Here is a 17,793-nt window from a genome sequence, read left to right as displayed (position 1 = left end):
AGACGTTATCGGCACGCTCTGGGCTGAGCCAAGTTGATTATCTCAAAGCCGAAGCAAATCATAACCAGTGTTTCCTTCAAAGACACGAACAGTATACAGAGAGACCTTATTTTAACCCTTGTTCTTAATAGTTTTATAGTGCATCTGTTCACGTTTATCTGTTCTTTTTGTATTTTTTTTTATTTCCCTCCTGTATGATCCTTATATGAAGGATGGATTATGGATGTATACATGATTAACTATGCATTTTATATGATCCATATACTAATGTTTATTTCGTCCTTTATGTAGATTCATATTGAGTTGTGAGGGAAAACGAACGTGACCAGGCGCAGTCACAGACTCATAGCGTAACTGGATCTTATCATACAGTAAAGCTTGTTATTATATTTTTATTCGCATCTTGCACTGTTCCACAAATTACTTGACTAAATATTTCTTTTTCACCTTTATTTGACCACAAAGTTAATGGTCAATGATGCCTTTTTGAGTTAAAAATTATTTATCTGAGTAAAAATTGGTTTTGAAAGTTTAAATTCCAAGAGGTGTGTTTAAGGGTCATGCCTTTTCACCATAAGACATTTAGAGCAACTGCAATGGACGACTAAACCCAAATTTTTGGTCCAGATACGTGATGCAGTTGAACAGAGTAAAGATCAAAAACCAGACTATACCCAAATTTCACACTATATTTGGTCTGGACTACGGACCAAAACCAAATTTGGTCGAGCGAAGTTATAAACTTCGCCCGTTAACAGGCGTTTATATAATGCACGCTTCAGATGAAGCGGTTGTATACTTCTCGTCCCATGGTCAGGCGTTTATATAACGTACTCCCCAGTGAGGCGAAGCTATAATGTACGCCCCATCAGGCGTGAGTATAATGTCCGCCTGATGACAGGCGTGAGTATAATTTTCGCCCCATTCAGGCGTGCATTTTATGGTCGCCCCACTCAGGCGTGCATAAAGCTCACGCCCCACACCGAGCGGACATTATACCTTATACTCCGTATGTTACCATGTTTGAACGAATGAAAATAGTCGACAAAAATGTTTATACCGTTGGTAATTTTCGAACGTTGGAGAAAACGGAACATTGGACATTTTCGAACGTTGGAAAGTTTGAAAGATATTTTCGAACGTTGGAAATTAGGTTTCTTTCATGCGCCTATATAACACTTGATTCCTCTAATATTTCCCCAAACATTACTCACTCATACTATCTATCAGCAGCAGCAGAAGAAGTATTATTTCGTCTTTCAAATCATTTATTAGGAAATTTTCACCGAATCGCTTACAACGGCACCACGAATAGCACGAGGTCCAAATTTTACGACAATCGAAGATGTAACGATGTGTAAAATTCATTTATCAATATCTCAAGATCCTGGTGTTGGAACTGATCAATCAGAGGCGGCGTTGTGGACTCGTATCAAGGATGATATTGAACTTCATTTACCTAATAAACCAGAGCGGTCTTGGAGTTCCTGGCAAAAACGATATCAGGGAATAAGTAAAGATGTGGCGTTATTTTCGGCGAAAGAGGCGGAAGTGGATGGTGAATATCATACTGGATGGGGTCCTGAAAAGAAGGTAAGTATTCTTTATTTTTTGAACAATTATTTTCTAATATTTACACGCCCATGAACTTAACTGTTTTTAAAAACATTAACAACTTGAAGAAGTAAACATGCGGTTCAAGGAATGCAATAATGGAAAAAAAATTTAAGCACGAAGAGTGCTACCCAATTGTCTTAGAAAATATAAAATATAATCAGCGATCGACTTTTGTATTCGATACGACGCACGATTTGGAAAGTTGTGAGAATAACAAGGAAGATGGGGAAGGACAACAAACAACAACTCAAGCCGAGTCCGGTAACGACACAGATAGGGGAGACATAGAAAACACATATCTCCGTAAGATGGGGAAAAAAGCAGCAAAACGATTGAAGAAAACTGGGAGAGAGAAATCCACTGTCCAAGAGGAATTGATGGGAATAATTATTAAAGAACAACAAAATTGACTTGACAGATATATACTACTTTGTCTAATACACCCCCTCAAATTGTGAAGGGGTAAACTTTACAGTTTGAATAAAAGAAAGAAAAACACTGAAAAAGACTGATACAGTACACATATTGATGCAGCGTGAATAATCTTCCACTTAAGTGATCTGAACTGAAGTAGAAGTTGATGAAGAAGTACCCAGTAACTGATGAAGCAATCTTGTAAAAGTTGGTGAACATAAGCCCTTTGTAAAGAGTTCTGCCAGCTGATTTTCAGATGAAATATGTTGCAGTAGTAATAATCCATCCTCCACCATTGCCTAACAGTATGATACTGGATTTCTATGTGTTTTTTCCTGGCATGAAACACATGATTAGTTGCTAGAGATAAATCATTTGTGTTATCACACAGAAATAAAGCAGGACCATCCAACTTAATATGTAAATCAGCTAATAGAAAAGATAACCATTGCAATTCAGCAAAAGCAACTGAGAGACACCTGTACTCAGCCTCTGCAGAAGATTTAGAAACTGTAGGTTGTTTCTTAGAAGACCAAGAAACAAGATTTTGACCAAGAAAAAATGCATATCCAGAAGTAGATCTCCTAGTATCTGCAGCCCAATCTGAATCTGTAAATGCTTTTAACTGACATAAACTCCCTTTCTTTAAAGTAATACCCATCTCAATTGTTCCTTTTAAATACTTTAAAATCCTCTTTACAAGCTGTAAATGCATATCTGTGGGAGAGCGCATAAATTGGGAAACATAATTGACCCCAAAACAAATGTCTGGTTTAGTGACTGTCAAATATTGTAAAGATCCTACTATTTGATAGGATCTGAAGATACCTATATATAATAAACCGCAACCGCACGGTGTCTAACTAGTAGACAGAGGCAAGTACGGGTCGTTCCCACAAGGAGAGGTGGAAATACTCTAATCAATATCTATAATGAACTAACAAGAAATGATTTTTGGATTTTTATAATGAGAAATGTAAAACGAAATAATAAAATTACTGAAATAATATAAAGTCAATGGGAAAGTTGGTAACCAGGGTTTATAGTATCCACCACTATTTATATTCAATTACTGAAATGAAACATAATTCAAGAATTATTATTTATCGTTTGTTCTACCGACATCACCTATCATATTTATTAGATTCGCAAATATCACTGGGACACCCTAAGCATGACACATTAAAAGTCTAAACCAAAGCATGCACTATCAAATTGCGTTAGAGAAAAAATTATACGAAACTAAATTTAGGTCCTCAAATAATACCTGGATATTCTAAGCATACCCAATCAAAGGATTTAACCCAAGCATGGAATATCAAATAAGTAGATAAATATATTTTCGATCCTAACAATTATGCACAAAGGTTTTACAAAACCGGTGAAGCGACAACCCATATATCGACTAATCAATAAATAAGATCATGAAATTAATTTATTCAAATCATAATAATCTTTTGCTAAATATTATTCTATTGAAATAGCCTAATGCTCTTAAGTGGTTTCAATATAAACCCTAGTTACATAGATTTAGCTAGACATGGCTTTCTCAAAAGCCATAAACAAATCAAAAAGAATTACTAGCAAATCAAAATGGAAAAGATATCACAAGAATCTCAAACCCTTCTTTTCGCTTTTTCGTCTCCTCTCATTTCTGATTCTCGGCTGTGTAGCCGCAACCTCAACTCCAGGCGGCTTTTTTTCTTCCTCTCTATTTCTATTCCCCTCTGTATATGTAGTTGCTGCGAGAATTCTGACTAAAACCTGGCAGAATATCCTAGGCCCAGTCCAACATCCATGCGGATTTCCGAATACAGGCCCAGGACTGTTGATCACACCTCCATTTTTTGTCACGTCGCCAGTTGTCACTTCCTAAACTTCGCCTGCATCACAGAGTCCATCACCGGCAGATCCCAGCAATGGCAGCTTCATTTCTTCTTCTCTGTTTTGTTCACTGCCAAGCTCAAAGACGAGCTTCTTCTATTGATACTTCCATACTCTTTCCAGCTGCGACTTTAGTCGAACCCCTTTGCAGTTTCAACTCCTTTCTTTTTGCTGTATCACTACACCACCAGTTTGAGACTCCAAATTGCATTGATCAAGATCTCTTTGAAACTCTGAAATTTCATCTCCAGCACCATCAGCCAACACCATTCTTCTTCACTGACTTTACAGTTTCAACATCCATGCAGCGGCCATCATCACCTGGATTTGCTGCTCCATTCGAGTCCCAGTCCACCAGTTGCAATTCTCTCCTGCCTTCCATCCCGTCAAATCATAGCTGATTGGTATTCCACTCCATCTCGGTGCAACGAACTGCCTCTTCGACTGCTTAGAACAAGACTAATTTCGGCAACTGCAATGAATCGAGCACGACCTTCTTGATTCCAGGTACTGCACCAGCCTCTATATTCCTCCTACAAATCACGATGCCAGTTTGTCTTCTTGCGAGACCTCTATACCAGTAGAACCAGGTCAACCCACACTCCTTTCTTGTTATCTAACTCACTGTGCATTACCTCCACTATCTTCTCACCGCTCGGTGTAAACACCGGCATCTCAGGTCACTCGTTGCTGCCAGTTCAATCTCCTCCACGGCTACAGCAAACACCGTCCCCTTTTTCTCTTCCATTCACATTCGCAACCACCATTTCCTTCAATGGATGAAATCATGAAACCCATTATTACCAGTGGAGGACTCAGTCAATCACATATTTGCTTCCACATTCAGGGCTATGGCAGCAACAACAACTCGCACTTCACTCGACTGCAGACTCTACTTATTCATCCACCAAAATACCCTTGCTGAGTTGTCTCTTCGTGGTGCCATGACTCAGTTTGGTGCTTTTCGCCACAAACACTATATAACTTCTAATTTAACCATTTATTTTCGGATGATCGAATTCGCTGGTAATTTCTACAAAAGCACTAAAAAAGTGATATTAGCCAAAATATCGAGTCCTAGTTAGTATAAATATGGGTATAAAATATAGCACTTACGTGCTTATCAACATCCCCACACTTATATTTTGCTAGTCCTCGAGCAAAACAAAGAATTGACCCGCTATACAGCTGGTCATATCATAAGAGAGAGTTAGACCCGCTACACAGCTGGTCATAAAATGAAAATTTGAAATACCATATACAAGACCCGCTACACAGCTGGTCATAGAAAATACCCTACAAAAGACCCGCTACACAGCTGGTCATAACCCTAAAAATCATAATGAATTTTTTTTAAGACCCGCTACACAGCTGGTCATAAATTGCAAAAAAAATCCTGAAAAATAAAAGTAAAAAGTTAACCACTCCCACACACTTAAACATTACATTGTCCTCAATGTAATTGAGTCATCCAACATAAAAGTTAAGATGGAAAATTCATAATATACGAAAATAAACAAATAAAATAAAACAAGAAAATAGAAATGCCTACTGGAATGTACATAAAGGATCCCCATAAACTAATAACCTAAAAATTTGGGGATCAACCCAAAATATAATGTTTACAAATGACAGCTTCCAACTTATGTTATGATTCCTTGAAGAAGGTGAAACTATCAAAAAGAAAAAGTTATCCCCAAACCTGGTTTTTACTTCATAGGGAAGTGCGTGAAGAACATAATAAGGGGATACTCTTTGGACTGGCGAAATCATAATTGGCTCATGCACGGTATGAGGAATAGGAAAGTCCTCTGGATATTTGGATGCAAAATGATCCAACAAAACCTTAGAAGCACACAATTCTAACCCTAAATTAGGTAACTTTTGGAAGTCTAAGGGTCTAGAAACAACCTGTAAGTCGGGTGAATGATCTTGTGAGATATATTCATCTATGGAATTTGTCGAATCATCCACACAAGCATCCACATGGTCATCTATATGTTCTGCCTGGAATAGAGAGTCAATACAAGATTCATCATCATCAGCATATAATTTTTGGCATTCCAAAACTCTCAATCTTTGTTCCAAACTAAGTGGTGTGTGTTTGTAATACTTATCATATATAGTTAGATGTGATTCTTCACTTACCAAGCGTCATCTCAGATGAGGTTTCCTGATAATTTGAATTTCTACGCTTATATTCTGCCAGTGTCATCTTAGGTGACGTCTCCGGAGAAAGAGTCATCATCCTCAAAAAGGTACCTGAAACAAAATTCTAAAAAAGAAAACAAGTCAAAATGGAACTAAAAATAAAAATAAAAAAAACTATACAAAAAACAAAAACAAATAATAAAAAAATAAAAACCAAACTATTTACAAATCAAAACTACTAATTACAATATTCCTCAGCCGCTCCCCGGCAGCGGCGCCAAAAATTGATAGGATCTGAAGATATCTATATATAATAAACCGCAACCGCACGGTATCTAACTAGTAGACAGAGGCAAGTACGGGTCGTTCCCACAAGGAGCGGTGGAAATACTCTAATCAATCTCTAATGAACTAATGCAAAAGTCGGTAACCGGGGTTTATAGTATCCACCACTATTTCTATTCAATTACTGAAATGAAACATAATTCAAGAATTATTATTTATCGTTTGTTCTATCGACATCACCTATTATATTTATTAGATTCGCAAATATCACTGGGACACCCTAAGCATGACACATCAAAAGTCTAAACCAAAGCATGCCCCGTCAAATTGTGTTAGCGAGAAAATTAAAAGAAACTAAATTTAGGTCCTCAAATAATACCTGGATATTCTAAGCATACCCAATCAAAGGATTTAACCCAAGCATGGAATATCAAATAAGTAGACAAATATATTTGCGATCCTAATAATTATGCACAAAGGTTTTACAAAACCGGTGAAGCGACAACCCATATATCGATTAATCAATAAATAAGATCATGAAATTAATTTATTCAAATCATAATAGTCTTTTTCTAAATATTATTCAATTGAAATAGCCTAATACTCTTAAGTGGTTTCAGTATAAACCCTAGTTACATAGATTTAGCTAGACATGGGTTTCTCAAAAGCCATAAAAAAATCAAATAGAATTACTAGAAAATCAAAATGAAAAAGAAATCACAAGAATCTCAAACCCTTCTTTTCGCTTTTTCGCCTCCTCTCCTTTCTGGTTCTCGGCTGTGTAGCCGCAGCCTCAACTCCAGGCGCCTTTTTTTCTTCCTCTCTATTTCTATTCCCCTCTGTATATGTAGTTGCTGCGAGAATTCTGACTAAAACCTGGCAGAATATCCTAGGCCCAGTCCAACATCCATGCGGATTTCCGAATCCAGGCCTAGGACTATTGATCACATCTCTATTTTCTGTCACGTTGCCAATTGTCACTTCTTAAACTTCGCCTGCATCACAGAGTCCATCACCGGCAGATCCCAGCAATGGTAGCTTCGTTTCTTCTTCCCTGTTTCGTTCACTTCCAATCTCAAAGACGAGATTATTCTATTGATACTTCCATACTCTTTCCAGCTGCGACTTTAGTCGAACCCCATTGCAGTTTCAACTCCTTTCTTTTCGCTGTATCACTGCACCACCAGTTTGAGACTCCAAATTCCATTGATCAAGATCTCTTTGAAACTTTGAAATTTCATCTCCAGCACCATCAGCCAACACCATTCTTCTTCACTGACTTTACAGTTTCAACATCCATGCAGCGGCCATCATCACCTGGCTTTGCTGCTCCATTCGAGTCCCAGTCCACCAGTTGTAATTCTCTCCTGCCGTTCATCCCGTCAAACTCATAGCTGAATGGTATTCCACTCCATCTCGGTGTAACGAACTGCCTCTTCGACTGCTTAGAACAAGACTAATTTCGGCAACTACAATGAATCGAGCACGACCTTCTTGATTCCAGGTACTGCACCAGCCTCTAAAATTATTTTTGAACTTTAATTTTTGTTGACTTCAAATCTTGACGGTGGCGGTGGTGGCGGCGGCGGAAACAGCGGCGGCGACAACAACGACGACAACAACGGTGACAACAATGATAATGGTGGCGGTAGTGGTGAAATATTAGTGGCAGTGGTGAAATATTAGTGGTGGTTGTGGTGGTGGATTGGTGGTGGTGGCGGTGCTGGTGGTGGTGGAATAACGGTGGTGGTAGTGCTGTGAAATAAGAAATTTTTTTGTTAATGGATAAGGATAAGGTTTGTAAATGAAAATAAGTGAGGTTATTAATGTAATCTATATTTTAATGGATAAGATTTTTAAATGATAGGGATATTTTTATTGTTGTATAAGGGTATATTTATTGGGTGTCAAAACTAAGGGTATTTAATTAATATACCCAATAAAATATAGCACTTACGTGCTTATCACTATTGTCATGTACTCTGTAGAATTTTCTAACTTAACTCCATCATGTATAGACAACCTAGCACCTTTCACAACTGGAGTGTCACAGGGATTTGAATCAAGCATACCAATAGTGAATAGTGTCATCTGATTTCTGTTTAACTTTATATACCCATTTTGATCCTAAAATATTCATATATGGCTCAGGTGGAACATAATCCCATGTGTCATTATCCTTTAAGGTTGTATATTCTTGTTTCATGGATACTTGCCACTTAAGTTCTTTAGATGCTTGTTGAAAAGTCTTTGGCTCAGTAACAATAGTTAATAAAGACTGATAAGAAGAAGGAATTGAATGTTTAACAGTAAAATGAGAAATAAAATCTGGAAATTGGTTTTGAAACTCCTTTTGAGACCTAGTTATGATAGTACTAATAGGAACAGAAGTATCAGAAGACAGAATTTGAGTAGGTAAAACAGAATTTGAATGAGAATCTGGCAAAACAGATGAATCAGCTATAAAGATTGATAATAAAACTGATTTTCATCAAAAATAACATGTCTTGAAATATAAAGTTTCTTTGAAACTGGATTATAACATTTATAACCCTTATTTAAAAGACTATAGCCAAGAAAAATACATTTAATGGATTTTGGAGAGAGTTTATCAGCTCTTGAGTGAGCAAGATGAGGATAACATATGGTGCCAAAAACTTTTAAAAAAGAATAGTCTGGAACAACACCAAACAACACTTCAAAAGGAGATTTAAAATCCAGGATTATAGAAGGAGTTCTATTTATCAAATAAGTTGCAGTAAGATAAGCATCATACCATATTTCTTTTGGGCAATGTGCATTAAACAACAAAGAAATATTCCTATTTCAGTAATGTGCCTATGCTTTCTTTCAGCAAGGCCATTCTGCTCTGGAGTTTTTGGACAAGAAATTCTAAGTATTCCACTAGACTCCAACAAATGTTTAAAATAACTTTTAACAAGTTCAGCAGCACCATCAACTTGAAAAGCTAAGAATTTTGATGACAATTGAAGTTCGGTAGAAGTTTTAAATAACAGAAACATTTAATAGCATCTGACTTAAGTTCCATTGGATAAATCCAATGAAATCTACTAAACTCATCTGCAAAAACAATATAATATTTGTAACCATTTAAAGATGAAACTGTGGGACCCCAAACATCACAGTGAATCAAAGAAAGAGGTGTATCAGCATGAGTAGGTGAAAGTTTAAAAGGCAATTTCTTACTTTTAGCAAGTTGACAAGGATCACACAAAGTAGAAGACTGAGGAGATGACAATGAAATATGTTTTGAAGAGTTCAATTTTTGAATAATAAGACTAGAAGGATGACCTAGCTTGTCATGCCAAATTTTAGAAGAAGCACTTAAAGTCGAAGAAAAAGCACAACTAATATGTTTATGATTAGGAACATACTGAATAGGGTACAAATTATTAACTACTGTTCCTTGAGAAAGCAAAGCATCTGCGTGTAAATCTATAATTTCATACCCATATGGATATAATTTGAAATAACAAGAATTCTCCTTTGTAAACTGAGCAACTGAGACTAAATTATGTTTCATATCAGGAACTAAGAGAACTGTATCAAGCTTAAAATCAGTCTTAGGTGTCTTAACAACTGAAGTACCAGTAGAGGTAATGTTCAAGGACTTACCATTACCTACTTGCACCTTCTCCTTTCCTGTAAAGCTAGAAGTATTGTGAAGAAGATTCATATCTCCAGTCATATGAGCAGTTGCTCCAGAATCAGCTAACCACTTTGAGATTTAGATGCTGAGGGATCAGAAAAAACTTTCTCTTCAGTCATTGTAGTAAAAGCCTGTTGAGAACCCACAACTGCAGCATTGTTAATCGAAGTAGAAGCAAAAGTAGGTGGATAATATCTGAAGTGACACCTGCTAACATAGTGACCTTTCTTCCTACAAATCTGACATTCTATATGAGACAAATCTCTCCTATCAGCATTAGCTTGACTTGAAGAAGCACCAGTAGAACCATTAAAAATAGAATTATTGCTTGCTTGATTTGAATTATGGCCTTGTACATTCTTGAACCCAAAATTGGTATTTGATACATTCTTTGAGCTACCCTTTGGCTTTCCTCTTCCATTACCAGAATGAACATTTCTAGAATAAAAGGCAGATTGATTTTGTGCATCAAACACATTACTGGAATCTTTTTGCTGATCAATGAGCCATTGCTCATGATTCAATAGTCTAGGTTTAATCTTAGCAAAAGTAAATGGGACCTCTCTATTCTGAGCAGCAACAAAAAAATTATCATACTCTCTTCCTAGTCCATTCAATACATACATTATCAAATCTGATGAACTAACTCTTTCCCCTATCACAGCTAATGAATCTGCTATATTCTTGATGCTCTGAAGATAAATTAGGATAGTCATATTACCTTTCTTGACATTGTGAAGTTGAATTCTGAGAATACTATTCCTAGCCATGAACTGACTCTTGAAGCTTACTTCAAGATAACTCCAAATCTCTCGAGCAGTAGAAATACCCAAAACATCACTCGACACTGAATCAATAAATGTTTCCTTTAAACATCTTGTAACAAAACACTCAATCTTCCTCCATCGAATCCATTGAGGATTGAGCTTTAAAATACCATCAACTTCAATGTTTTTAACTGGTTCTTGAATTTCACCAGTAACGTAACCATACAAATCAGTGGATACTAAGATAGACTCCATCTGATCACGCCATAGCAAGAAATTGTTTGGACTTAATTTTACAGAAACAAAATTTGATATATTGGTAAACGGAAAAGTAAATTCTAGAGATTCACCCGTTTGAGTAGCGGAATTATTGTTGGAACCTATATTACGTCTTCGTTGATAAAATATTGTGGTAGTTGACATGAACCAGAAGAAGCAATATCAAAGAAGAAATCAAGATTTAGATCTTGAGAAGAAGAAACTGAAAGATTGTTAATTAAAATTGATATTGAATCTGAAAAGATATTGAAAAAGTTGTTTGATTCGTAGTTTTGTGAAGAAAAATTGTATGAAAAAGATTAGATCTGGAAAAAATTCGGCTTAGGATCGTCCGATTGATACCATGATAGAACTTGTAATGTTATTATTAAAACAGATAAACTCTTACAGAAGGAATCATTGGTATTTAATACAACCAATGTATGTGTGTAGTGTTATTACAGTCACACAGACTTGTCACACACTTACAACACAAGATAGGTCAAGTCAACTAAGGTTGACTTGACAGACATATACTACTCTGTCTAATATTTGTGGTGGAATTGATGGATTCAAGAGTTACACGAGACAGAGGAATGGGTTTGACGAAGATGATGGGATTTGTGTCTGTTGCTGAAGAAATAGGGGATTTCTGTTGAATAATGAAGATGAGGATCCAAATTTGTTTGAAGAACAAGAGCAATTGGAGAAGAAACTGCAGCAAATCTGAAGAACTGAGTAGCAGATGATTATGGGTGTGTAACTGTGATGTTACAGGGAATGAATGAAATGCTGCTTGTGAATTAGATGTATGTTAGGCTTGTTACATGGAAGAAGAAGAATGGCCTGAATTTGGCCGGAAATATCCAGAAAATAAACAGAACTCAGTCGGATTTTTACTCCGGCGAGTTAACTCAGTTAGCCTATGACCGATCCAACTCAGCTGCGTAAGATGCTAACTCGGCGAGTTAACTCAGTTAGCCGATGTCCGATCCAACTCGGCGAGTTACTCAGCCGAGTAAGATGCTGATTCGGTGTCTGAATCTCTGACCACTTAACCAGAATGACCGTTAACTTTAACAGAACCATGACAGAATATTCCATCTACGAAGAAGAAGATTCCAGTGACCTGCAGAGCTATTCCGGTGCCGTTTCAGGCTGTATTCCGGTGGTACCAGTAATTTTCCGGCAATCAAAAATATCAGAATTTTTGTGTGAGTATTTCTCAAGGGTATGAAGACTTTTTTTTTGGTTAACAAAGAATTATATTAATATAAAAAGTTGATACAAAAAGATATAAAAATTTGTAATTTAATTAAAGGCACTAAAAATTAATCCTATGCCTATATTCAAATACATTTGGCATTCTTAAAAGAATCTGTAATATGGTTGATTTGGAAGCTCCATGGTCATCAAGAAAGAAGGTCTTGAGTCAAATACTCTTCTTTCTCCTCTTGCTAAGCTAGATCCCTTCTTTGCTAAGTTATCTGCAGAGAAGTTCACCTCCCTGTAACTATGTATGAAGCACCAGGATATAAGACTTGCACAGATTTTTTCGCTTCTATTCACTGCAAACCAAGATACTTTGTTGTTCTGAAAAGCTGAAATTGCAGCTGCTGAGTCAGTTCTGAACCACACTTCCTTGTATCCGTTACTAACTGCCCATTCTCCTGCATTCAAAATAGCTAGTATTTCTGCAAAAACATTTGTTGAAACACCCAATCCACCTGCAAAAGCAACTAAGTATTCACAAGAGCTAGTTCTACCAATAAATCCATAATCTGAAATTCCAGGATTTCCTTTTGAAGTTCCATCACAACACAACAATATCTTATTTTTAGGAGGAAGTTTAAAAAAGACTTTTTTAACTCTAGTTCCTTTAACTTTTCTGCATTTTAGTCCAAAAGATTTTAAAATTTGTAAGTCATAAGAGTTATTCCACATTGGTGCTTTCATCCTGACTTCACATTCCACTTTCAGTATCTTTGTCTTGATTAGCTCCAAGGAAAATGTTTCTTCTTCATAAATGAATTTATTTCTAGCAAACCATAGTTTTCTCATTGTAATAAATGAAGTAACTCTCCAAATTTCCTTGATGGTCGGACTTTGTTCTTTTCCAGTTTCAGCATCTCCTCAAATGAACTGGGATTGATAAAGTTAAACATATTTCCTAGTCATTTCCAAATTATTTCACTGAAATTACAGAACCATAGAATATGCTCTTTGTTTTTTTTTTTTTTTTTTTTTTTTTTTGCAAAAGCAGCATCTTGAAGCCAATTGAACTTTCCTTTTTTTTTGATATTTTCATCTGTTGCACATATGTTCCTAGCTAATTTCCATATGTTACTTGAAACATTAGGGTGAACAGATGGATGCCATACCTGATTTGTCCATTGCAGTTTTGGGAATTTCTCTCTTATTGCTTCTACAACAGATGTCACAGAAAATTGACCTGAAATAGTGTATGACCAAATTCTTCTATCTTCCCCTCCATTTATAACTGGCAGTTCATTAATTTCAATCATCTCCATCATCTCACTTGGAATTACCCATTCTCCTTCTAGCAAAAGGTCTGCAACTGTCATATGTGGGAATTGTCGAATAAAAGGATTTCCATGGAAATTTTCTCCCGATGCTTTATCCTGAATCTATTTGTCTTTCTACACTGATATAGTTTCACCATTGCCAACAAGACACCTTGTACCTTCCTGTACATCTTCTATCACCCATTTTATTCCTTTCCAAATGGATGATTTCTTGTAATAAGAAATCCATTCTCCTTTTTTATTCTGGAACTTAGCTTGGAAAAATTTAGCCATTTTCTCTGTTCCATTTTGAATCTTCCAATATAGCTTCATAATAAGAGATTTATTTACCACTTCCAATCTTCTTATTTCAAGTCCACCTTCACTGAGTGGAGAACAAACTTTATTCCATTTTAATGTTACATGTTTTCTTTGAGAAGGATCACCAGTCTATAAGAAATTTCTTATTATTCTCTCACATTCTTTTAATACTCTTTTTGGCCATTTATATACTGACATATTGTGAATTGGTAGGCTATTCAATACAAATTTAACTAGTATTAATCTTTCATGAAAAGAGAGCAGCTTACCCTTCCATCCTGCTAGTTTTTCATGCATCATCTCAACATCATTCCACACATGATATGACTTTACACCACCTGAGAAAAGTTGCACTCCCAAATATTTGTCAGGGAATTCAGCCAGAGGAATTCCACAGTCTTATGAAATTTGATTTTTCCTACTTTCACTTGTACCACCAATGAAGCACTTACTTTTCTCCATGCTGATTATTTGCCTTGAAGCAGATTGATAATCCTTAAGAATCTCCATTAGCCTTTTAACATTCCTACTATCACCATTACAAAATAAGAATACATCATCTGCAAAAAGTATGTTGGAAGGTTTAATTTCATTTCTATTGACCATTTCTCTAAGAGCTCCATCTTGTATTTTCTTTGTAATATTCCTACTCAGCACATCTTCTGCCATAATAGATAAAAGAGGAGACAGGGGATCACCCTGTCTCAATCCTCTTTCTACTTTAAAATAGCCTTCTGGACCACCATTTACTAATACTGAAATCCTTGCTGCATTTAGTAGTATTTGAAGCCAATGAATTCCAGTATCAGAAAAACCAAATTTACTCATGATTTGGAAAAGAAATTTCCAATTAAGAGAATCATAGGCTTGTGTAATATCTATTTTTAATCCAAAATTGCCTCATCTTCTTTTAATATCCAATCCATTCACCATTTCAGAAGCTAAGGCTATTTGTTCTTGGATTGTCCTACCCTTGATGAATGCTCCTTGTTGGGGTGAAACAATCTTATGAATTATACTTCCCAACCTTGTATCCCAAATTTTTGTAAAAATTTTGAATCTGAAATTCATTAGCCCAATTGGCCTAAATTGTTTCTCTTCGCATTACTGACCTTTGGAATTAGCTTAAGGAAGTTTGCATTAAGACTAGTTGGGATGAAACCTCTCCTCCAGCAGTATTGTATTGCATTTATCAGATCAGGTCCCATTATTTCCCAAGAAAACCTGTATATCCACCCTGCAAAACCATATGGTCCTGGTGCACTTTCTGGATTAAGTTCAAAAACTGCCTTTTTGATTTCTTCATCTGATGGAGTTTCTTCAAGCATTTTTATTATCATCCAAATCTACCACTTTTGGTATGACATCCAAGAAATGTTGATTTATCTCCACATCTTGAAATTTAAATTTATCTTCAAAGTAAGTAACAAGGTTTGCAGCTATATCCCTTTGAGAGGTAATAATATTTCCATCACCATCTTCTAGCTCCACAATCATATTTTGAGCGTGCCTTACTTTCATATTTACATGAAAAAATTTAGTATTTGAAGATCCATATTTTAGCCACATAACTCTGGATTTTTGCGGAGTAATTTCCTTTTGATGTTGAGTTATAACTTCCAACTTGCCTCTTGCTGTCATAAGCTTATTCAAAAGTATATTGTGAAAAAGCGGGGGTACATCAACCACACCCAATATTTCGATTAGCAATCTGTATGGAATAACTCTAATATACTTTCAAGAGAATCATCTAGACTCAATCTTAATAAAGTATATCAAAGAGTTATATCTCTCTTTCTCGATTCAATTCTTACTCAAGCAAAAATAGCAATCTCCGAGTCTAATTGAATACAATAGAAATCACTTTCACGATTTTAGGTTTGTGTAACCGTACCCAAACATGTACACAATCTTGTCTCTTTTGATCAGGCACATGAGACAGGATTTACCAATCAACACAATCAAGTTGTGTTGCAGTGAACAACATTTTTTCCACCATTTTCCTCTTGAGAGGATTCCACAGACCTCTGTTTATCAAGTGATTTGACCATACTTTATTCTCTAATGGTCTTGTTTTATCCTTGGAAACTAACTTTTTAGAACGAAGATAAAATCCTACATACCTCATCGGTCTTCTGAGCAAGTTTAAGCTTATTTTCTAATCGATTTGCTTTTCGTTGAAGTTTGTTGACGTGCCTCAATTGGTGTTTGTACTTGTAACACTTTGATAGTTCATGACCCTTGGAAGAACAATATGAGCAAGTCAATATTGGATAAAAATCATGCATCTGAGATGCGCAAGCAACTAGACACATAGTGGTACCTGAAACATCACATACAAAGTTTCCGAGGACATGGTCAATTTTTTCTTCCAGATTGGTTGGGTTTTTTTCTGAAAGAATATCAAGATTTATGTATGTATTGCTACAATTATCAAAATCAATATTTTCACCAAGAAGTGCAACACTCGATTGCTCGTCTTCATTAAACTCATAGCTGTCAGACATTTCACCAAGAGTTGCAGCAAAACCTTTTTTCCCAGTGTATTTTCTATGATTTGGGCACTCGTTTGCAAAATGAACAAATCCCTTACACTTAAAGCACTGAGGCATATCCTCGTCATCAGTTTCATCTGTGTCCCTGTTTTTAGGAGGAATACGATTATGAGGTTTGACTGATGCTTTAGGCTTATCTCTGGAGAACCGTTTACTTCTCTTCAACATAAGATCTCTAAACTGTCTTGTGATCATCGAGATCGATTTGTCAAGATCTTCATCTGATGAATCAGTCTCAGAGTGATCGTCTTCAGAGCAAGTAATTTTGTATCTTTTAGTGCTTTGAACGCAACATCCTTATATTTGGATGAATGCTCGTGATCAAAGATCTTAAGCTTCCCAACCAGCGTATTTCTGGAGATTATCAAGGTTATTTCCCTCAACGATGGAATGCTTCTTAGAGTCGTATCTAGATGGCAGCGATCTGAGTATTTTCATCACAATGTCCTTTTCAGAATTAGTCTTACCCAATGAAAAAGATGCGTTAACAATTTCAGACACTTTGTGACCAAACTCATCAAATGTATCTTCATCTTCCATACGAAGGTTTTCCTAATCGGAATTAAGGTTTTGAAGCCTAACTTCCTTTTCACTGGTATTACCTTCGAATACGGTTTCTAAGATATCCCACGTATCTTTAGACCTAGTGCAATTTGACACATGGTGATGAAGATTTGGGGTAATGGCATGTATAATGGCATTCAAACCGACGGAATTTTGCTTTGAAGCAAGTATCTCGGCAGTACTGTATTCACCAATGTTCTTGGGAATGTTTACATCTCCAACTGCCACAATGAGAGCTTCATAGACATTAATTGTTATACCCATGATTGAAAATCACGTGCTTGAAGAAAAGATCGAATAAAATTTTTCCACCATAAGTAATTAGAGCCATCGAAGACTGGTGGTACGTTAATAGAGATAGCACCTATGTCCATAGAGTCAGATCGCTACAAACACAGACTTGTAAGGTCTTTAACGTGTTTGCCTGCTCTGATACCAGTTGAAAAGGGGGGGGGGTACAACAACCACACCCAATATTTTGATTAGCAATCTGTATGGACTAACTCTAATATACTTTCAAGAGAATCAACTAGACTCAATCTTAATAAAGTATATCAAAGAGTTATATCTCTCTTTCTCGATTCAATTCTTACTCAAGCAAATAGTAATCTGCGAGTCTAATTGTATACAAGAGAATTCACTTGAACGGTACCAAAGACCAATGTTCAAGTTTCAATCAATTTCAATCAACAACCAAAGGTCGGATTTCCAATGGATTGATTCTAATGCACAACCTGTGATATTTCAATTATATAACAAAATATAATGCAGAAAATAAATAA

This window comes from Papaver somniferum, chromosome 8 (genome assembly GCF_003573695.1).
Source record: "Papaver somniferum cultivar HN1 chromosome 8, ASM357369v1, whole genome shotgun sequence".
Classification (NCBI taxonomy): Eukaryota; Viridiplantae; Streptophyta; class Magnoliopsida; order Ranunculales; family Papaveraceae; genus Papaver; species Papaver somniferum.
Note: the sequence above shows the minus strand (reverse complement) of the source record.